Raw genomic sequence first — 24689 nt, 5'->3', positions numbered from 1 at the left:
CCGCGCTATACTGGGAACTGAAAAAATAATATAACTGAGTACTCACTTGCTGGTGTGTGAAAAAAATCACGTATTTGGATGCCAAAACTGCTGAGTAGAAAATATAGGGTTAAATGGGGGTGAGCTCGTTAGTGTGTTTCAGAGGAAAAAAAAAATGAACTAATCTTGATTTACTCACTTAAGGAAATCAGAACCATATAAAATACATGCTGTAAATGTAGCCATTGCCAGGTATTAAGATTGGAATGTTGCAACATTCTAATCTTAACCCTATATTTTCTACTCAGCAGTTTTGGCATCCAAATGCAAGGCAATATACATCTATGACAAGGTGAGTAGTCTCAGAATACTGCTATACATCCACCACCACGTGATTTTTTTCACACACCAGCAAGTAAATACTCAGTTATATTATTTTTTCATTTCCCAGTATAGCGCGGTGTATTTCTTTCTTATCACTTATATAGTGCTGGGTGACCGCCTGATCTAATAGCATGGGCATCTTCAATAGGCTGTAATCCGGTCACTGTGCATCACACGTGACCGGTGCCCTATACAAGCATCATCCGGGTTCATGTATAATACTACGCAGCCGCCCCCGCCATGACTTGGCGGGTTTGTGGGTGGTTGTTTTCATCAGTAGTTTGCACCTTTGCTGCCCCCGCCTTGATCATGGAGGTCTGCTGCATCCTGCAGTGCATTTGTAACCTGGCATGGTGTTGGTGAGGCTGTTCTGTCCTTCTGAATTCAGTAACATGGCTTCCGCTGGATGCCATTTACATACCTCCCAACTTTTGAAGAAGGGAAAGAGTGACAAAGGCGCGCTGTGGCAAATTGCAGGCCATGCCCCAACCCCACCCATTTCACAACTAGTCACATCCATGTCCACGCCCCAACCACACCCATTTAGCACTGCTGATCACATTGACTGGTACTGAGGTCACAGAGGCTGTCATTAGGGGCACAGTGGCTGGTACTGAGGAAAAGAAAGAACAGAGAGAGAGAAAAAAGAAAACAAAGAAAGAAAGGAGAGAGAGAAAGAAAGAGGGGAAAGAAAGAACAGAAAGTGAAAGAAAGAAAGAGAACAGAGAGATAGAGAGAGAGAAAGAAAAAACAGAGAGAGAAAGAAAGAAAGAACAGAGAGAAAGAAAGAAAGAACAGAGAGAGAGAGAGAAAGAAAAAACAGAGAGAGAAAGAAAGAAAGAATAGAGAGAAAGAAAGAGGGAAAGAAAGAAAGAACATATAGATAGAGAGAAAGAAAGATGGGAAAGAAAGAATAGAGAGAGCTTGTAGAGCGGAGGACTGTAGTGGAGCACAGACATCCTTAGGTCACTGGTTCGAAGGACATTTTATTACTTATTAGTAGAATTATATAAATATCTACAGAATTAATCAGCCGTATTACTGATGGGGTCACATCAGTCATAATATTAATTTTCCTTAACAATACCTCTTCCTCCCACTCTCCTGATGTGGGGCTTTTATTACGGTAATTACGGTTCATACTTCACTGCAGCAGATCATCCAGACAGAAGTCGCCTTCTCTGATCACTTTCCTCTAGAATTGATCGTGGTTACAGGTAATGTTCTAAAATAATTAGAAACTCTACATCTGGGCGCTGCCATGAGAGGAGAGAAAGGCCGAGGAAGATGTCCTGTCCTGGGAAACAGGGAGAACCGGGGAAATGTCTGTGACTTACACCAGCAGCAGGATCAGCAGAGTTCTCATCTACCCGTAGACATTTCTCTGTGTTCGGCCTTCTCTGTGCAGTGAGAACCTTCCTCCTCTCTCTGGGAATCAGTATTTTGGCAGAGAGGATCATATAATGCTCCGCGATCAGCAGACCGGACACGTAGTAACGTGAGAGGCAAAAGCCAGCGCTGAAAACTGTAAGGGGGATTAGCTCAAATGGTAGAGCGCTCGCTTAGCATGCGAGAGGTAGCGGGATCGATGCCCGCATCCTCCACTTTTCTTTTTTTTTCAAATAGATTTATCATTTTTGTCTTTTTAGCTCAGATCAGCCCATTAGTCTCTGTGTAATGACTCATGGACTATCACTGGAAAACTACAAAGTCCGCCTTAGGAGAGCCCCTGTGGTGCCTAAACTGTGGAAACCCTGCACAAATGACCGCATTTTGGAGACCCCTAAAGAAATTTATCTAGATGTGTGGTGAGCACCTTGAACTCACAGGTGCTACACTGAATTTTTTAATGTTGAGCCAAGAAACCAAAAAATCATACTTTTTCCACAAAATTGTTGTTTTAGCCCCACATTCTGCATTTTCACAAGGGTAACAGGAAATATTTCATCATAAAACTTGTTGTGAAATTTCTCCCCATATGTGGTGGAAAACTACTGCTTTGGCGCTTGGCAGGGTTTGGAAGGGAAGGAGCGCCATTTGACTTTTTGAATATAAAATTGGCTGGATTATTTAACAGACGCCATGTTGGGTTTGGAGAGCCCCTGATGAGCTGAAACAGTGGAAACCTCCCACAAGTTAACCCTTTTTGGAAAATACACCCCTCAAAGAATTACACCACATAATATGCTGTGCAACTTATTCTGAGTATACTGATTCCCACATGTGGGGAAAAACTACTTTTGAGTCAGAGTGTAAAGCTCAGAAGGGAAGAGGCGCCATACTGGAGCTCAGATTTTGCTGGAATTGTGTGAGGGGGCCAGGTCACATTGGCAGCACCAGAGGTGTCAGAAGAAAAGAGAGCAAGGACATAGCGACTGCGGTTGTAATGGCCAGGTCCGGTGGCTCAGGGGCCCGCCAACGCCAGCAAATCCTTGGATGCACATCCATTTGAAGTGTATTGTCACACAAAGACCTGTCGGGTCCATGCACGGCAATACAAACTGCCCGGCCAATCAGACGCCAGCAGCTAATGTTGGCGCGCACGTGACCAGGGGTGCTTGGTTGTGATGCCATGCACACCTGCCGCTGGTATGCTGAATTCAGATACCAGTTCAGGTTCCAGAGAAGATTCTGAGAGGCCGGGAAGTGAAGGGAAGGTCGGTGAGTATTTAAGGAAATAAAGGAAAAATGTTCCAGGATGGAGGCCATATATAATCTATATCTGGAAGGCGGGCCCCAATTCAAATCTTGCACTGGGGCCCATCAGACTCTAGCTATGTCACTGTCAGAAACCCCCCATATGTGACCTCATTTTACAAACTACACTCCCCAATTAGGGATGGTCCGACCTGACAATGTTCGGGTCCGTCAGGTCCCCCGCCCCTGTCATTGTATGGATAGCTCACCCATCCTGTCCCTGTTTCCATGACACCCCCGTCCCCTCCCTTTGTTCTACATGACATGGAAAAGATGTTGTGTATTCTTTCTGTTAGGTTTTTTTCCTGTTTGTTAAAAGTTTCTTCAATAAAGAATTTATAAAAACAAGGGCACGTCAGCGTGTTTTGTCCACGAACACACAGTCCATAGAAACATACTGACGTGCACAGACCCATTCATTTGAACGGGTCTACGTGTGTACGTGTGAAAACTGTCACCACACGTACCGGAGACATGGACGTGTGAAAGAGGCCTAAGAGAGGATTGCCATTAGGTCCTGGAAACAACAATCGCCTTACCGTGGCTTCCAGGTCCAAATGAATTGACCAATTTAAGCATTCTCAATTTTTCATATTTCTAGTGCAGTGATGCAATTCAATTTTCATATTCCATGTTTGCATGCTATGGCTACTGCTGGAGATAAGACTCCTGATTTATGATGAGGTGCGGCGCCTCTTCCTGCAGGCAACTCCTTATTATGACTGACAGAAATATTGCGGATATTAGTAAATTCTTCCATAGGTTGCTGCAGACATTTTTTATTTAGACTTTTTCCACATAATCTTTTTCATGTGTCCTATAGAAAATCCTAAATGCAGAAAACCTTGATGATTCTGTATTTAAGGAAACGTCATTGATCTAAAAAAAGGAGAATAAAAGAAATAACAGCCACAAAAAGGCGAAGACGCAGAGCGGTTTTATGTTTCCTTTGGAATAACAGCTGAAAACTATTTTTTATATAAAGATTATGGTGCACTAGTAAGGAGGTGGCGGGGACCCTCATTTGCCTCCTCTCTCCTATACAATGCGCCCATTGTTTCCTCTATGTTTAAGTGTATTAATGTGTAATGTTTTATATATCCCATGTCATTGTATATTCTATGTTATGGCAATTGTACTAAGTTAGTGTAGTGATAGAAGGGGGTTAAAAAAAGGGGGCTGGTCCAGCAGGCTGTCTGCACAGGAAGTTCCTGCTTCTGGATCACTGCCCGGGCAGGTTTGCCCAGGGAAGGACGCTCTGCTTGATCGGGAGCATCATATACCTCCAGAGAGGAGAAAGTGCTGCCAAAGGACTGCCGGGCAGTCAGAACGGGCACTGGAACTGTGTGAGTGACCAGCAAAGGACTGTTTGCTCCCTGGAATCGGATGGAAGCTAAAGAACCTATATTTTCGAATAGGGAAAGCGCAGGAAGTGTCATTTTCTTTATCTCATTGCCATTAAAAGCTTGCCATCATTGGAACCGATGTGTGGTGCCTTCAGAGGACGCCTTTCCAGTGTGCTTTTCCGATATAATGTCATCAAAATTCATACAGCTTTATTGATAACATGGACAAACAGCTGATTAAAAACATTTAAAAACATGTAATAATGATACAATAACCTACCACCACCCCTGAATATTGCTTCAAATATATGGGTGAAATGCAGAAACCACCGGGGGCGCTGGTGAGGCAAGAAGGCTGTTAGTAGCGCCTCCAACTAATAGATAATAAATAGCCCCAATGAAGAATAGTAACATTGCATGGTAGACGGGTCACGATGAGGCGAATTAGCAAATATTTGGAGATGGAAAAAGAAGGGCAAACGGTAAGCAGGAAAACAATACTGCTTAAATAATGACAGAAAATATGCGGATTGTTCACCACAGATGGTCCTAATTCAAGGGCATAGAAAATGCTCCTAGAACACCACAAGATGCCACGATAAGCATAAAACACAGAAGCCAGGGGTGCGGGGAGAGACCCCCATGCGTATCGCTGTTATAAAACAGCTTTGTCAGGAGTCACGTGTCCATGTATCAGGTATTACTTAACCCCTTCCTGACATCAGACGTACTATCCCGTCCATGGGACCCGGGCCCATGGACGGGATAGTACGTCTACCGCGATCAGCGGCGCCCACGTGGCGAGCGCCGCTGATCGCGGCCGGGTGTCAGCTGATTATCACAGCTGACACCCAGCACAATGTGTCAGGGGCGGTCACGGACCGCCCCGACATGTTAACCCCTTGCACACCACGATCAAACATGATCGCGGTGTACCGGGGTTTAAAGGGAAGCATCGGCAGGGAGGGGGCTCCCTCCGTGCTTCCCTGAGCCCCCCACGGCAGTGCAATGTGCAGTGCTGCTGCGGGGGGCTCCTATCCTCCAGGCCCCCGAATCCAAGATGGCGACGCGGGCCCTCGGGGGCCTGCAGGAAGCTGGCTTCCTCAGTGCCTGCAAAGCGCAGGCATGAGGAAGCCTTTTGCAGTGCCTGTGACAGATCGCTGATCTGTCACAGTGATCTGTGATGTGACAGATCAGCGATCTGTCACAGGACAGTGATGTCCCACCTGGGACTATTTAATAAAGTAAAAAAAAAATAAAATAAAGTGTTAAAATAATTTAAAAAAAATCGCCAAATAAATTACAAAAAAAAAAAAAAAAAAATATTCCCCCAATAAATCCTTTTTTGAAAATAAAAAAAAACAAACAATAAAAGTACACATATTAGGTAGCGCCGCGTCCGTAACGACCCGCCCTATAAAACTGTCCCATTAGTTAACCCCTTTAGCGAACCCCTTAAAAAATAAAAAACGAAGCAAAAAATAATGATTTATTATCATACCGCCAAACAAAACGTGTAATAACGCGCGATCAAAAAGACGCATATAAATATGCATGGTACCGCTGAAAACGTCATCTTGTCCCGCAAAAAACGAGCCGCCACACAGCATCATCAGCGAAAAAATAAAAAAAGTTATAGCTCACAAAATAAAGCGATGCAAAAATAATTATTTTTTATATAAAATAGTTTTCATTGCATAAAACCGACAAAACATAAAAAAACGACCTAAATGAGGTATCGCTGTAACCGTACTGACCCGAAGAATAAAACCGCTTTATCAATTTTACCGCACGCGGTGTAAACGCACCCCCCAAAAGAAATTCATGAAACGCTGTTTTTTGTTCATTCTGCGTCCCAAAAATCGGAATAAAAAGCAATCAAAAAATGTCACGTGCCCGAAAATGGTACCAATAAAAACGTCAACTCGTCCCGCAAAAAATAAGACCTCACATGACTCGGTGGATCAAAATACGGAAAAATTATAGCTCTCAATATGTGGTGATGCAAAAACTATTTTTACAATAAAAAGCGTCTTTTAGCGTGTGACAGCCGCCAAACATAAAAACCGCCATAAATAGTAAATCAAACCCCCCGTTATCACCCCCTTAGTTAGGGAAAAATAATAAAATAAAAAAATGTATTTATTTCCGGGTTAGGGTTAGGGCTAGGATTAGGGCTGAGATTAGGGTTAGGGGTGTGTTGGGGTTAGGGCTGAGATTAGGGTTAGGGGTGTGTTGGGGTTCGGGTTGGAGTTAGAATTGGGGGTTTCCACTGTTTGGGCACATCAGGGGCTCTCCAAATGCAACATGGCGTCTGATCTCAATTCCAGCCAATTCTGAGTTGAAAAAGTCAAATGGTGCTCCTTCCCTTCCAAGCTCTGCTATGCGCCCAAACAGTGTTTTACCCCCACATGTAGGGTATCAGCCTACTCAGGACAAATTGCAAAACAATTTTTGGGGTCCATTTTCTCCTGTTACCCTAGGAAAATAAAAAATTGGGGGCAAAAATACCATTTTTGTGGAAAAAAATGATTTTTTTATTTTCACGTCCGAGCGTTATAAAATTCTGTGAAGCACTTGAGGGTTCAAAGTGCTCACCACACATCTAGATAAGTTCTGTGGGGGGTCTAGTGTCCAAAATGTGGTCACTTTTGGGGAGTTTCAATAGTTTAGGTACATCAGGGGCTCTCCAAATGCACATGACACCCGCAGACCATTCCATCAAAGTCTGCATTCCAAAACGTCACTACTTCCCTTCCGAGCCCCGACGTGTGTCCATACAGTAGTTTTCTCCCACATATGGGGTGTCAGCGTACTCAGGACAAATTGGACAACAACTTTTGGGGTCCAATTTCTCCTGTTACCCTTGGGAAAATGAAAAAATTGGGGACTAATTGATCATGTTTGTGGAAAAAATACGATTTTTTTATTTTCATGCCCGGGCATTATAAACTTCTGTGAAGCCCTTGGGGGTTCAAAGTGCTCACCTCACATCTAGATTAGTTCCTTAGGGGGTCTAGTTTTCAAAATGGGGTCATTTGTGGGGGGTTTCCACTGTTTAGGTACATTAGGGGCTCTCCAAAGGCAACATGACACCCGCAGACCATTCCATCAAAGTCTGCATTCCAAAACGTCACTACTTCCCTTCCGAGCCCCGACGTGTGCCCATACAGTAGTTTTCAACCACATATGGGGCGTCAGCGTACTCAGGACAAATTGGACAACAACTTTTGGGGTTCAATTTCTCCTGTTACCCTTGGGAAAATAAAAAAATTGGGGACTAATTGATCATGTTTGTGGAAAAAATACGATTTTTTTATGTTCATGCCCGGGCATTATAAACTTCTGTGAAGCACTGGGGGATTCAAAGTTTTCACCACACATCTAAATAAGTTCCTTGGGGGGTCTAGTTTACAAAATGGTGTCATTTGTGGGGGGTTTCCACTGTTTTGGTACATCAGGGGTTTTCCAATCGCGACATGGTGTCCGATCTCAATTCCAGCCAAAAACGTCAAATGGCGCTGCTTCCCTTCCGAGCTCTGCCATGCGTCCAAATAGTGGTTTACCCCCACATGTGGGGTATCAGCGTACTCAGGACAAATTGCGCAATAACTTTTAGGGTCCTGTTACCCTTGGAAAAATAAGAATTGAGGTGAAAAGATCATTTTTGAGGAAAAAATATGATTTTTTAATTGTACGGCTTTATGTTATAAACTTCTGTGAAGCCCTTGGGGGTTCAAAGTTCTCACCACACATCTAGATAAGTTCCTTAGGGGGTCTAGTTTCCAAAATGGTGTCATTTGTGGGGGGTTTCCACTGTTTTGGTACATCAGGGGTTTTCCAATCGCGACATGGTGTCCGATCTCAATTCCAGCCAAAAACGTCAAATGGCACTGCTTCCCTTCCGAGCTCTGCCATGCGCCCAAATAGTGGTTTACCCCCACATGTGGGGTATCGGCGTACTCAGGACAAATTGCACAATAACTTTTAGGGTCCTGTTACCCTTGGGAAAATAAAAATTGGGGTGAAAAGATCATTTTTGTGGAAAAAATATGATTTTTTAATTGTACTGCTGTACGTTATAAACTTCTGTAAAGCCCTTGTGGGTTCAAAGTTTTCACCACATATCTAGATAAGTTCCTTGGGGGGTCTAGTTTCCAAAATGGGGTCACTTGTAGGGGGTTTCCACTGTTTAGGTACATCAGGGACTCTCCAAACGTCACATGGCGTCCGATCTGAATTCCAGACAATTTTGCATTGAAAAAGTCAAACGGCGCTCCTTCCATTCTGAGCTCTGCCATGCGCCGAAACAGTCGTTCCCCCCCACATATCAGGTATCAGCGTACTCAGGACAATTTACACAATAACTTTTGCAGTCCAATTTCTCCTGTTACCCTTGGTAAAATAAAAAAAATTGAACCTGAAGTCCTTTTTTTGTGAAAAAAAAGTTAGATGTTCATTTTTTTTTAAATATTCAAAAAAATTCCTGTGATGCACCTAAAGGGTTAATAAACTTCTTGAATGTGGTTTTGAGCACCTTGAGGGGTGCAGTTTTTAGAATGGTGTCACTTTTGGGTATTTTCTATCATATAGACCCCTCAAAGTGGCTTCAAATGTGATGTGGTCCGTAAAAATAAAATGGTGTTGTAAAAATGAGAAATCGCTGGTCAACTTTTAACCCTAATAACTTCCTAACAAAAAAAAATTTTGGTTCCAAAATTGTGCTGATGTAAAGTAAACATGTGGGAAATGTTAGTTATCAAGTTTTTTGTGTGCCATATCTCTGTGATTTAAGGGCATAAAAATTCAAAGTTGGAAAATTGCGAAATTTTCAAAATTTTTGCCAAATTTCCATTTTTCTCACAAATAAACGCAAGTTATTTGAATGAAATTTTACCACTAACATGAAGTACAATATGTCACGAGAAAACAGTGTCAGAATCACCGGGATCCATGGAAGCGTTCCAGAGTTATGACCTCATAAAGGTACAGTGGTCAGAATTGTAAAAATTGGCCCGGTCTTGAACGTGCAAACCACCCTTGGGGGTGAAGGGGTTAAAAAGAAGCGCCTAATGCTCGTGCTCAGTTTCCATGCACGCTCGGAGCGGAACATGCCTTGCCAGGTGCCACCCATCGTAGCCACGTTACACACCGGTATCTCATTTGTTTATTAGGAGCTTCTCTATATTAAGCAATACCTGATACATGGACACGTTACTCCTATTAGTGAAAACTATTTTTTATCAGCAATGACCTCTCTAAATAACTTGTGTTTATTCACTGCAGGTTTATATCGCACTCTGAGGAGGAGCGCCATTTCTATTCTGACCTCAGGCAGCAGGAAAGGAAGAATTGGCACACCTAGTCATCCTCAGTGACAATGTTCACACTTCAGTATCACACTCAAGTCACCAACAAAATGTCTCCGCTCTGTGATCCTGAACGCTGTCCTCCAACACCCAGAAAGAGAAGGGAGGAGACATCACTCACATATCAACAGATCCCGCCCACATTTACTGCAGTCGTAAGGCGAGCTAGCAGTGCAGAAGGTTTTCATGTGAAATGTCCACAGCTGCTCCCCCCTAGTCTTTAAAAGTTGTAAAAATCAAAACTTTTTATATTATTTTTCATTTTTTATACCATTAAAAAAGTTAATATTTTACAATTTTGCAATTGACAAATTCCCATTAACAGTGACCTGGTTCAGGGAGTTTAGAAGAGAGGGACTTGTACTAATTCACTGTTTATATTCCTGTGTTCCTGTGCAGTCCCCATTATTAATATATACTCCATCATTGACAATTTCATTGTCATAATCCATTTTTGGATCTGTGTCAGAGTCTGGACTCTCTTATATAAACCGTTTTCCTTTCAGGCCATCGGGGATTAATGTCAGTTTTTGCCCCCGGTGGCCGCTGGTGTTACCACAAGTTTAGTGAGTATGCTTCTTTTATTTTATTTTTTTATTTTGGGGTTCCCTCCACTGGCTGCTGGTGTTACTACATGTTTAATTAGTCAGCAGGTGGTGGTCTCCCCCCTCCTTCCTATAAAAGGTCATCAGCTGCTTCTGCTCCCTGTTGGTAATGCTGGTCATTTGCTAACCAACCTTGGTGAAGGCTGGACCTACCTGGTGGAGAGGAGGTTCAGCTTATCTGGGGCAGTGGTGATGCTGTTGGATGCTGATCGGGTGCCTCACCCTGCTGCTTGGAGCATTGGCAGCAGATAAAGCTAAGTTTGGGTTTTTAGTTGCTTTAACCCCGTGGTGTCTGTTTTATTTTCCCTTGTGTGTTATTTGGTGCAGTTCACTTTATTCCCGGTCTCACCTACTGGAGAGGGGGTTGTGAGTTTAGCTCAGGGATAAACAGGAGATAGGGACAGGTCAGGGACATGGGCCTCACTACCATCAAGTGTACCCCCAAGTTAAGGAAAGTGAGGACACCTCCTTAGCCTGAGGGGCAGTTCAGGGGCCCAGGTTCCACGTCTCCTGCTTTTTCCCTACTGCCCCGTGGCAGTTGTCCAGTGAACATTTTGCTGCATGTATGCTCTGCTGGACAAGTCGTGTGGGGAAGCATACTGCTCTGTGAGATGTGAGCACATGGTACATTCAAAAACCCAAGTATTAGATCTAAGTTAGGAGGAGCACAACAATTTTTGTCCAAGGTCCACATAGCTATACTGAACCAATTGCAAAGGACACAAATGTTAAAGGTTTACTTACATGAATACATCACCAGTAGCACCATCAGTGCATTAATACATCACCAGAACCAAGTTTTGAGTATTTGGAGAGTTTCTGCTTAAAAAAAAAATCAGTGTCAAACTCAGTTTTTGCATCAGAAGCACTCCAAATCCTCCTCAATTTCAAATCTCTAAGTTTTGATGCTTTTTAAGTTTATGCAAAGCCATGAAGCACATTATGCATTGCTGCATGAATACAGCACCAGTACTACTGTCAGTACATGAATGAAATGCCAGGTTCACCAGCTGAACATAAATGCAGAGACTGAAACTGTCATTGTATGCATGGCTCCCCGGTCCCTGTCATTGTATGCACGGCTCCCCGGTCCCTGTCATTGTATGCACGGCTCCCCGGTCCCTGTCATTGTATGCACGGCTCCCCGGTCCCTGTCATTGTATGCACGGCTCCCCGGTCCCTGTCATTGTATGCACGGCTCCCCGGTCTCTGTCATTGTATGCACGGCTCCCCGGTCCCTGTCATTGTATGCACGGCTCCCCGGTCCCTGTCATTGTATGCACGGCTCCCCGGTCCCTGTCATTGTATGCACGGCTCCCCGGTCCCTGTCATTGTATGCACGGCTCCCCGGTCCCTGTCATTGCATGCACGGCTCCCCGGTCCCTGTCATTGCATGCACGGCTCCCCGGTCCCTGTCATTGTATGCACGGCTCCCCGGTCCCTGTCATTGCATGCACGGCTCCCCGGTCCCTGTCATTGTATGCACGGCTCCCCGGTCCCTGTCATTGCATGCACGGCTCCCCGGTCCCTGTCATTGTATGCATGGCTCCCCGGTCCCTGTCATTGCATGCACGGCTCCCCGGTCCCTGTCATTGTATGCACGGCTCCCCGGTCCCTGTCATTGTATGCATGGCTCCCCGGTCCCTGTCATTGTATGCACGGCTCCCCGGTCCCTGTCATTGTATGCACGGCACCCCGGTCCCTGTCATTGTATGCACGGCTCCCCGGTCCCTGTCATTGTATGCACGGCTCCCCGGTCCCTGTCATTGTATGCATGGCTCCCCATCCCATCCTGGTATACATGGCTCCTTATCCCCTATCCTACTTACCAACCAGCGTGCCCTCATAGCGCCTTCACAGCATCTTGATAGTTGTGGCTTCCAGGAGCTCTTCCCATGCGATCACATGGCGCTGCTCATTAAGGTAATGAATATGCACTCCATGCCTATGGGAGTGGAGATACTTGCATATTCTTTACCTTAATAAGTGAGGCCATTTGATCGCGCTGGAAGAGCTGCTGGAAGCCGGAGCCATTGAGATGCTGCAAAGTCACAGGGACCACCGAGATGCTGCGAGGGCATGCTTGTGGGTGAGTAGGGTGTCTTCTGGAAGCCGGCGGCTGTCACTGTGCGCTGCTATAAGAGAAATGAATATTAATTTCTAGTGTTGAGCGATACCGTCCGATATTGAGATATTGAGATTGGATCGGCCGATACCTAAAATGTATCGGGTATCGCCGATTCCGATACCGGAAGTCCCATTCAAGTCAATGGAACAGAAATATCGGAATTAAAAAATACCCTTTCTGTACTTGCAAATCCTGTTCGGGGGGGGGGAAGAGTGTGGGCGGTGCGTGGGCGGACACTGTGCATGTCTGTGTGTGCGGGCGGGGTCTGTACGGGCCTGCCGGGGGTCTGTGCCGGCTGCTGGGGGTCTGTGCGGGCCAGCCGGGGGTCTGTGCCGGCTGCTGGGGGTCTGTGCCGGCCTGCCGGGGGTCTGTGCCGGCTTGCCGGGGGTCTGTGCCGGCCTGCCGGGGGTCTGTGCCAGCCTGCCGGGGGTCTGTGCAGGCAGGCATCATCTTGTTGTCCCATCGAGCTATGCCTGCTACAATGACAGTGATTGACACATTAGCCAATGATGGGACAGTAGTAGTCCCATCATCCGGCTAATGTGTTGAATGTAAAAAAAAAAAAAAAAAAAAAATGTATGCATACTACATACATACTACATATATACAACATTCATACAACATACATACTTCATATATACTACATTCGTACAACATACATACAGTTGTGGCCAAAAGTATTGACACCCCTGCAATTCTGTCAGATAACACTCAGTTTCTTCCTGAAAATGATTGCAAACACAAATTCTTTGGTATTATTATCTTCATTTAATTTGTCTTAAATGAAAAAACACAAAAGAGAATGAAGCAAAAAGCAAAACATTGATCATTTCACACAAAACTCGAAAAATGGGCCAGACAAAAGTATTGGCACCCTCAGCCTAATACTTGGTTGCACAACCTTTAGCCAAAATAACTGTGACCAACCGCTTCCGGTAACCATCAATGAGTTTCTTACAATGATCTGCTGGAATTTTAGACCATTCTTCTTTGGCAAACTGCTCCAGGTCCCTGATATTTGAAGGGTGCCTTCTCCAAACTGCCATTTTTAGATCTCTCCACAGGTGTTCTATGGGATTCAGGTCTGGACTCATTGCTGGCCACCTTAGAAGTCTCCAGTGCTTTCTCTCAAACCATTTTCTAGTGCTTTTTGAAGTGTTTTGGGTCATTGTGCTGCTGGAAGACCCATGATCTCTGAGGGAGACCCAGCTTTCTCACACTGGGCCCTACATTATGCTGCAAAATTTGTTGGTAGTCTTCAGACTTCATAATGCCATGCACACGGTCAAGCAGTCCAGTGCCAGAGGCAGCAAAGCAACCCCAAAACATCAGGGAACCTCCTCCATGTTTGACTGTAGGGACCGTGTTTTTTCTTTGAATGCCTCTTTTTTCTCCTGTAAACTCTATGTTGATGCCTTTGCCCAAAAAGCTCTACTTTTGTCTCATCTGACCAGAGAACATTCTTCCAAAACGTTTTAGGCTTTTTCAGGTAAGTCTTGGCAAACTCCAGCCTGGCTTTTTTATGTCTCGGGGTAAGAAGTGGGGTCTTCCTGGGTCTCCTACCATACAGTCCCTTTTCATTCAGATGCCGACGGATAGTACGGGTTGACACTGTTGTACCCTCGGACTGCAGGGCAGCTTGAACTTGCTTGGATGTTAGTCGAGGTTCTTTATCCAACATCCGCACATTCTTGCGTTGAAATCTCTTGTCAATTTTTCTTTTCCGTCCATATCTAGGGAGGTTAGCCACAGTGCCATGGGCTTTACACTTCTTGATGACACTGCGCACGGTAGACACAGGAACATTCAGGCCTTTGGAGATGGACTTGTAGCCTTGAGATTGCTCATGCTTCCTCACAATTTGGTTTCTCAAGTCCTCAGACAGTTCTTTGGTCTTCTTTCTTTTCTCCATGCTCAATGTGGTACACACAAGGACACAGGACAGAGGTTGAGTCAACTTTAATCCATGTCAACTGGCTGCAAGTGTGATTTAGTTATTGCCAACACCTGTTAGGTGCCACAGGTAAGTTACAGGTGCTGGTAATTACACAACTTAGAGAAGCATCACATGATTTTTCAAACAGTGCCAATACTTTTGTCCACCCTCTTTTTATGTTTGGTGCGGAATTATATCCAATTTGGCTTTAGGACAATTCTTTTTGTGTTTTTTCATTTAAGACAAATTAAATGAAGATAATAATAACAAAGAATTTGTGTTTGCAATCATTTTCAGGAAGAAACTGAGTATTATCTGACAGAATTGCAGGGGTGTCAATACTTTTGGCCACAACTGTACATATTACATACATGCTGCACATATACTACATTCATACTACATATATGCATACAACATTCATACAACATTCATACAACATTCATACAACATTCATACAACATTCATACATACTACATTCTTACAGCATACATACTACATATATACAACATTCATACAGCATACATACTACATATATACTACATTCATACAGCATACATACTACATATATACAACATTCATACAACATACATACTACATACTACATACATACTTCATATACACTACATTCATACAACATACATGCATACAACATGCATAAAACATACATACAACATACATACAACATGCTAGACATAAAACATACATACTACATTCATACAACATACATACATACATACATACTACATACATACTACATACATACTACATACATACCATATAACATAGAGTACATACTCACCATCACTTGTCACTTTGATCCCGAAGCCAGTGTCATCTGTGAAAAAATATGAAAATAACAAACAACTGATATACTCCCTGATCCACAGAAATCCACGAGTGTCCCACGACGATCTCCTGTGGAGAACAGCAGCATCAGCTGATGCAACTGCTCTCTAGGGGTTCCAGGAATCCAATGATGGGAGGTACAGTAGGTATCCTTCCGCACTGTATTCCTCCGCCACTGTAAAAAAATAGTCCCTAGTCTCACTTTTGGCATTGCTGTATGAGAAAGTTCCCACGCAGCTTTTGCCATAAAGTGAGACCAGTGAACGTTAGTAACCTCTCAGTGATGCAGTGCAGCAGATCGTCATGGGACACTTGTGGATTTCTGCGGATCAGGGAGTATATTGCTTGTTTGTTTTTTTCTTATTTTTTTCCATAGATGACACTGGATTCGGGGATCAAAGTGACAAGTGATGGTGAGTATGTACTCTGTTATATGTACTGTATGTCTATATGTATTGTGGTGTAGTTACCACTATGTCAGCTAGGGGGCACTGTGTGGGTGTCCCAGGACGGGTGTACAGGCACATTCAGTGTGGTAACAGGAGCAGGGTCCTAAATGACCATTATGGGTCTCAAGGTGGGTGGCCTTGGGATGCAGGCTCCAGGGTGTATTGATCAGCAGAGGTACTGCTGATCTTTCTGTTACACTGTGTCAGGGAAGCCTGTGTGTGTCTATACAACCTTTAGTGATGTCATAGCCATGTGATCACCTGTGGGTGTGGTTACAGGGCTATGTAATGGAGGTGTTTGGCACATGTGAGAGGGTGAGAGTGAGTCTGTCTGAGTGTGGACAGACTTCCATGTGTCCAGGTGGGACACTACAGAGAGTGTATATGGGGAGGACTACAGCTCCCAGCATGTGCTGAGACTCTCAGTCCGAGTCTGAAGCCACGGACATTTCTGTTCCTTTGCCTGAAGTGAAGGTTACATTTCAGTGTTATGCTGCCTTGTGGGTTTATGAAGTTAATAAACCACATGGACTTTGGGAAAACCTGCCTCATAATTGTCTCCCGCTGCACCTGAGCGAGTCACATCCCTACAATTGGTGACAGACTGCGGGCAGCGACTCCCAGAAGCACGTGGGGCAGTGCTGGCGATTCTGAGCCAGGAGAGCAGACGCTCTGACAAACGTGAGTAGTACTGACCGAGGTCAGAGAAAGTGACTATTAATATTTGTGTGATACCTCTGAGGAGAAGAGGCGTCCAGGAACCTGTGTGGCCGACACAGGTAACAGACAGGAGTCTGTGGTGCACTGGGGTCAGTGAGAGACTGTGTTCCTGGAGGGGTCAGTGAGCAAGGTCCTGGAGGGTCAGTGTTGGGAGGTTCTGGGAGAGGAATCGGATCCCTGGAACACATGATATGACCTTGGACCTGGTGAGGCGTGTGTTGGGCAGTCTCAGGCGGAGACGGATGTCCTGAAGAGCACCCGCTGAGCCCCTGGACCTGGTGAGGCCGGTGTGTTGGGAGACCCTGGGAGGAGGCTCGGCTCCCTGAATAGCACCCGGTGTGCCCTGTGTGTTGGACGCTCTCAGGTGGAGACGGTACGTCCTGAACAGCACACGGACAGGACATGAGAGACTGTGCATGTGTTTTTTTTTTCTCTTTTTTTTTTCTTTTCCTCTACAAAACCTGAAGGTGCTTGCTGTGGCTCAGTGGGGTCACGAAGGTCTTGCAGCACAGGGACCTGGTGTTTTTTTTAGGGATCTGCCCTGGGAGCATTGGTAGCAGACGCTGTCTGTCTACACCATCCTGCTGCAGCTTTATTGCATGTGACTAAGCGGATACAGTAGTTGTGGCTTTACACAACTATTAAGGGTGAGTACCCTGTATTATTGCTGCATAACCCATTATACCTGCACTGGTAAGGCCCTATGGGCGCACTTTTGTGGCTTTTTTATCTTTGAGGGTGACAAGCGGCTTCCAGTAACCCGGCAGGGTTACGAAGGTGACAAGCGGCTTCCGGTGGATCGGCGGGTCCACGAAGATGGCGCAGCAGGAGCTGCAGTGACACCAGCCGCTGTGTGTGTGTGTGAACAGCAGCCGGAGGTGCCGGTGATCAGTGACAGCAGGAGCTGTGGTGGTGCCAACAAAGACTTGTGTGGTATCGTTAAAAGACAAACTGTACTGTGTGAACTGTGGCCTAAGAGGTTCTGCAGGACGGACATGGGGAAATCCCAAAAAGGGGTGGAGTCCCAAAAGGGGACGGTGATCCAAAAGGGAGTGGTAACCAAAAAAGGGGTGGAGTCCCAAAAGGGGACGGTGACCCAAATTGGAGTGGTAACCAAAAAAGGGGTGGAGTCCCAAAAGGGGGTGGTGACCCAAATTTGAGTGGTAACCCAAAAAGGGGTGGAGTCACAAAAGGGGGCGGTGACCCAAATTGGAGTGGTAACCCAAAAAGGGGTGGAGTCACAAAAGGGGGCGGTGACCCAAATTGGAGTGGTAACCCAAAAAGGGGTGGAGTCACAAAAGGAGGCGGTGACCCAAATTGGAGTGGTAACCCAAAAAGGGGTGGAGTCCCAAAAGGGGGCAGTGACCCAAATTGGAGTGGCAACCCAAAGTGGGGTGGTGGTCCAGAAAGGGGCCAAGTTTGAAGAAATGACAGCACTGGTGGACTCAGTGGGTATGTCTGGAGTGCCGCAGTGTATGTGCAGGTCTTTTTCAGAATGTGGAATATCCTTTCCGGGGAGTAATGACGGGCCACAGATGTGTACAGTGATGCTGCACCGGGAAGGAGCCTTTGGTCGGCTGGAATCAGAAAGTCAGGTGACTCTGACAGGAACTCCTCTCGTTTTCTCTCTGACCGAGAAAAACGTCAGGGTTCGCTGTAAACACGGGGTCACGGTGAACTACGCAGTAGACAGAGTAGTGTTTGAGGGGACCAAAGGTGGTGAGTGCCAAGGTAGCGGGATACCACAGGACTTAGTCTATGCCTGGGACAGGGGCCGGGACTTTCTTTTGTTTGATGACGTTTGGTCGGACGATGGAGATGCTTCGACTGTGGGGCCAGCGGACACTGAGACAGTGACGGCTCCTGACGTGGACAGGTCAGAGGTAGAACTGACCGGAAGAAGGACATCTGCCCAACTTATGGACCTGACGTCTCGTGATAAGACAGATGGTGGGCTGGGAGATGAGACGACTGGACTAAACACATTGGTGCTGGACAGTAACTGGAGGGTTCACTCGACTGGTGTGACTGACCCAGTGGTACCCTTTAACGATATAATTAAAGAGGTAGTGGTGAGACACGTGATGGACAAAAGAGAGCAAGATCGTGAGATACAGATGATAAAGGAGACTGTAACAGAACATGTCGAACGGGAAAGAGTCCTAAGGCAAGCAGCTGAGCACAGAGTGGATGAGCTGGAGAAGGAAGTCTCTGAGCTCAGAGGTCACCTGTCAGCGTGTAAAACCATGAACAAGACCCTGTTGGAAGATATGGAGGTGCTCAGAGAGGCCCAAGAGAAGCATCAACAGGAGATTCTCAGGAGAGAGGATGAGCGTCGCTACCTGGCAGAGGAGCGAGATAAAGTTCTGCAAGAACTCAGTGGAGTAGTAAAAGGTCTTCTGCAGGAGAAGTGGAGGGGCGAAGATGTACAGCGGCCGTGCCCGACTGTTAGCAAGGCAGAACTGCCAAAGCCCATCTTGGAAAAGGGTCCTGAAGACTGTAAATCTCAGGAAGATGGTGAGCCAAGAGCTGCACAAGACAGTCACCCGGTCTTGGCAGATACCATGAGGGAAATGTCTGTGCGGAACCCAGAGCCATCTGTCCAGGATGAGAGCAAGTCCATGACCTTCAATTGCGTGATGGAGGTACCCGAAGACATGCAAGAAGCATGTGCCAGCGAAGGTGTGCATGAGACCTTTAAAAAGGCAGTAAAGGCCTATAGTGTGAGCTGGGCACCAGAAACAGACCAGTTGGTGATACTGGCAGAAACGGAAGACACAGAGAGAAGGGTGGCTGTCCTGAAGGAGATGCACCTACAATGTCTCCGCACGAAACAGATGCTCGTGGAGCGTAAGAGGAAAGCCGCTCGACGTCTGGAGCTTGCAAGGGAAGCTCAAAGTCGGCTGGGCTTTGTGGAAGACATAATTCCGGTACCCAGAAATCTGGTGGGGAAAGTCGTTGGCAGACTTGGAAAGGTGATGCAGGAGATGGTGAATCGATCCAGTGTGAAGAGAGTGAGGATCCCACCTGCTGGTGAAATCCAAGTCGTTGTTGAAGATGACATGGTTCCTGTCATTGTGGTTGGTTCGGTGGAAAGCATTGGGAAGCTTCGCATGCTCCTGGAATATCGGGTAGCGTACCTGAAGGAGATTGAGCAGCTAAGACAGGATCGACTGCAGATGAATAAGCAGATACAGAACGTCAGGTGGAGTCCACCTCCAACCCAAGTTGTAAAGGCCCGAAGGGATCCTCCAAAGAATGAAAGGACAGGTAGTCGAAGACAAGAACGTCGAGAGTCCGCAAGTGGCAGTTCTAATCTTAGTAGCATAGGCACGAGACCCGGTGGTGGATGTAGCGACAGAGGGTCAGACTCAGACCAGCCAGTTAGCCCAACTCGAGGTGGGACTCATGACCGTACGAACCGGGAGAGTCAGCTAGTGAGAGAAAGGTCGGGTGATGGAGCGCACTGCAAACAGATGGAGACTAAAGAGTGCCTGGTCACCCTGACGGGCTTTGACGGGAAGGCCAAAGCCCAAGGCCGAGATACTGACCGCTGGGGGCGGGGGAGGCCTAGCGTAAATATGATGCAGTATGACTGCCGAAACAGACGGAGATGGTCCTCCTGACTGGTAGGGCAAGGTGACATGGGTGCCAGGTCTCAAGATCCCTGGGTGATGTCATGTGTTCAACCCCACAAGTTTGAACAGAGGGGGGAGGTATGTGGTGTAGTTACCACTATGTCAGCCTGGGGGGCGCTGTGTGGGTGTCCCAGGACGGGTGTACAGGCACATTCAGTGTGGTAACAAGAGCAGGGTCCTAAATGACCATTATGGGTCTCAAGGTGGGTGGCCTTGGGATGCAGGCTCCAGGGTGTATTGATCAGCAGAGGTACTGCTGATCTTTCTGTTACACTGTGTCAGGGAAGCCTGTGTGTCTATACAACCTTTAGTGATGTCATGGCCATGTGATCACCTGTGGGTGTGGTTACAGGGCTATGTATTGGAGGTGTTTGGCACATGTGAGAGGGTGAGTGTGTCTGTCTGAGTGTGGACAGACTTCCATGTGTCCAGGTGGGACACTACAGAGAGTGTATATGGGGAGGACTACAGCTCCCAGCATGTGCTGAGACTCTCAGTCCGAGTCTGAAGCCACGGACATTTCTGTTCCTTTGCCTGAAGTGAAGGTTACATTTCAGTGTTATGCTGCCTTGTGGGTTTATGAAGTTAATAAACCACATGGACTTTGGGAAAACATGCCTCATAATTGTCTCCCGCTGCACCTGAGCGAGTCACATCCCTACAGTATGTATTGTATGAATGTAGGAATGTATTGTATGTATGTTGTTTGTCTGTAGCATGTATGTATGTTGTATGAATGTAGTATGTATGTAGTATGTAGTATGTACTATGTATGTATGTTGTATGAATGTAGTATATATGTAGTATGTATGGATGTATTAATGTATTGTATGTAGTATGTAAGTAGTATGTAGCATGTATGTATGTTGTATGAATGTAGTATGTAGTATGTATGTATATTGTATGAATGTATTGTATGTAGTATGCATGTTGTATGTAGTATATGTTGTATGTCTGTACCATGTTGTATGTATGTTGTATGAATGTAGTATATATATGTGTAGTATGTATGTTGTATGAATGCAGTATATGTGTATGTATGTAGTATGTATGTTGTATGAATGTAGTATATATGTAGTATGTATGTATGTTGTATGAATGTAGTATATATGTAGTATGTCTAGCATGTTGTATGTATGTTGTATGTATGTAGTATGTATGTGTGTTGTATGAATGTAGTATATATGTAGTATATATGTATGTTTGTTGTATGAATGTAGTATATATGTATGTTGTATGAATGTAGTATATATGAAGTATGTATGTATGTTGTATGAATGTAGTATGTATGTAGTATGTATGTGTGTTGTATGAATGTAGTATATATGTAGTATATATGTATGTTTGTTGTATGAATGTAGTATATATGTAGTATATATGTATGTTTGTTGTATGAATGTAGTATATATGTATGTTGTATGAATGTAGTATATATGAAGTATGTATGTAGTATGTATGTATGTTGTATGAATGTAGTATGTATGTAGTATGTATGTTGTATGAATGTAGTCCTTCTCTGGTATCACACAATGAACAGAGCAAGAGGAGAGTGAACAATTCCAAGACATTTATTTAGGCAAAAATATGAAAGGTCCATATTCAGTCCACCCCACAAAGGATAGATAGTCCAGAATCTGAATGCAGTTCAGTAACAGTATAACATGTCCAGGGAGATGAGTCCAAAATCCAGCTGATAGTGGATAACATGTTACATATATTCTTCTTTCTCTCTAAAGTCCTGTCTTCACACCATGCTCTACACACAGCAACTGACTTGCCCAGCCCCTGTCCTCCCCAGCCCCCTCATTATGTCCAGGGAGAGTCAAACAGGTTGGGGCGGTTTTCATGCCTCCCAGACTTGACAAAAGGTGCCTGGGGGATTATGACACTACAGGGGGTCATCAAGAGTCATAGATAAAAGTCAGGCTGCAGACATACAAGGCATCAAGTTTAACACTATGCAAATCAGTGAAATAGCAATATACACAAAATGATATCCATATAGCATATCGCACCATCACAGTATGTAGTATGTTGTATGTCTGTAGCATGTTGTATGTATGTATGTTGTATGAATGTAGTATATATGTATGTATGTTGTATGTAGTATATATGTTGTATGTCTGTACCATGTTGTATGAATGTAGTATATATGTATGTAGTATGTATGTTGTATGAATGTAGTATATGTGTATATAGCATGTATGTATGTATGTTGTATATATGTAGTATGTATAGAAATATGAGGAAATTGGGATCCAGCAAAAGGATGAAAGTTCACCAGATTTGTAAAAACTTCTTCTTTATTAATCCATTATATCATAAAAAGTATAAGGAACTCCAATCAATTAGTAGTATTCCAGCAAGGGACTACATGTTTCAGCACTATGTGCCTTCCTCACGGTCCTATTGAACTGAGCTCCAACACTAGCAATATATCCTCCTTTGTGGAACATATTCAATGACCCTTAATTAAAAACAATGGAACAAACCAATTAAAAACATCTGAGTAGATGGTTGAAACTCAGTTCAAAAACGTTGCCAGAAAAACGCCTATATTGAACATGTTCTATACATAGACCAATGATATAAACATTTAGTAATGAATCAACAATGATATGGAATAACTGCCACAAAAAGCAAAAATATATAAACATACATGAAAAAATGCATCATATAGTAGGCATGATCTAAACATCAGAAACAATCACAAAAATAACTCTCAGAAGGTATAATATCATAGAGTAGGTCTAGGATAAAAATATAATCTTTTGTAAATTCATACATGAACTCTATCCCTTTTCTTATCCTCTTCCTTACCTGCACACCTGGGGCTGTGATTGTGGCCTCTCCCTGGTTCTGGGGGAGGCTTCTTATAGCCTCTGGAAGCAGGTAAGCCTGCACCGAGATCACAAGCTTTAACCCCAGAAATGCCAGTCATCAGCACTGGTTCCAGACATTAACCCCGTATATGCGAGTCAAACCCGCACTGAGATCATGACAGTATGTATGTATGTTGTATGAATGTAGTATATATGAAGTATGTATGTAATATGTAGTATGTATGTTGTATATATGTAGTATGTATGTAGTATGTTTTGTTTTGTTTTTTACATTCAACACATTAGCCGGATGATGGGACTACTACTGTCCCATCATTGGCTAATGTGTCAATCACTGTCATTGTAGCAGACATCGCCCGATGGGACTTGTAGTCCCATCGGACGATGCCTGCACACACACAAGACCCCCGGCAGGCCCGCACAGACCCCCAGCAGCCCGCGCAGGCCCGTACAGACCCCCGACAGCTAGCACAGGCCCATACAGACTCCCGACAGCCGGCACAGGCCCCCGGCACAGGCCCGTACAGATCCCCGACAGCCGGCACAGGCCCCCGTCAGGCCTGTACAGACCCCCGACAGCTAGCACAGGCCCATACAGACTCCCGACAGCCGGCACAGGCCCCCGGCACAGGCCCGTACAGATCCCCGACAGCCGGCACAGGCCCCCGTCAGGCCTGTACAGATCCCCGACAGCCGGCACAGGCCCCCGGCAGTCCCGTACAGACCCCTGACAGCCGGCACAGGCCCCCGGCAGGCCCGTACAGACCCCCGACAGCTAGCACAGGCCCATACAGACTCCCGACAGCCGGCACAGGCCCCCGGCACAGGCCCGTACAGACCACTGACAGCCGACACAGGCCCCCGTCAGGCCTGTACAGACCCCCGACAGCCGGCACAGGCCCCCGGCAGTCCCGTACAGACCCCCGACAGCCGGCACAGGCCCCCGACAGTCCCGTACAGACCCCCGACAGCCGGCACAGGCCCCCGGCAGTCCCGTACAGACCCCCGACAGCCGGTACAGGCCACCGGCAGGCCCGTACAGACCCCCGGCAGCCGGCACAGGCCCCCGGCAGGCCCATTCAGACCCCTGCAGTCGGCACAGACCGCGCATCATGATGCGCACAGACCGCGCATCATGATGACATCATTTCAGCAGCCAATCACAGCCACAACAGTGGCTCATTGCATTATGGGAACTTCGGATTCCAGTATCCGATATTGAAAAAATATCGGTACTCGGTATCGGAATTCCGATACAGCGAATATCGGCCGATACCCGATATTTGCAGTATCGGAATGCTCAACACTATTAATTTCTCTAAATAAATATTCATTTCTCTTTACCAGCGGGCACAGTGACAGCCACAGTCGCTGGCTTCTGCCTCCTGTGACCCGCTGCTCTGCCGCTCCCCCCGCCGGCCATCTGGGACAATTGACTTGTGTATAAGCCGAGGGGGGCATTTTCAGCACAAAAAAAGTGATGAAAAACTCGGCTTATACGCGAGTATATAGGGTACTTCCATTACTTCCATAATACCACAAAAGAAAGCAACAAAAACAAAGAAACAAATTGCAGATCTCCAGGAAGACTAGTGCCAGGTGTCAGGGCAGGATCTCATGTGAGGATCGATGTCTCCTCCTTTGGGCACATGGTACAGTTGGGTGGTGACACTAATGTCCTCTCCTCCTCAGAATAGTGACCAGTGTGTGTAGATCATGAGCCGGTGACTCCACAGCACAGACAGAGCT

General features: G+C 45.6%; 1 non-coding gene across 1 annotated transcript; it reads left to right on the top strand.

The window, feature by feature from the left end:
• Positions 1-1894: 1894 nt before the first annotated feature.
• Positions 1895-1967, top strand: TRNAA-AGC (transfer RNA alanine (anticodon AGC)). Its single transcript has one exon. It is a non-coding gene; the product is annotated as a tRNA-Ala (tRNA).
• The last annotated feature ends 22722 nt before the right edge of the window (positions 1968-24689 follow it).

This window comes from Dendrobates tinctorius, unplaced genomic scaffold (assembly GCF_039654945.1).
Source record: "Dendrobates tinctorius isolate UK_male_01 unplaced genomic scaffold, ASM3965494v1 ptg000251l, whole genome shotgun sequence".
Taxonomy (NCBI): Eukaryota; Metazoa; Chordata; class Amphibia; order Anura; family Dendrobatidae; genus Dendrobates; species Dendrobates tinctorius.
Note: the sequence above shows the minus strand (reverse complement) of the source record. Positions and strands in the feature narration are given on the sequence as shown.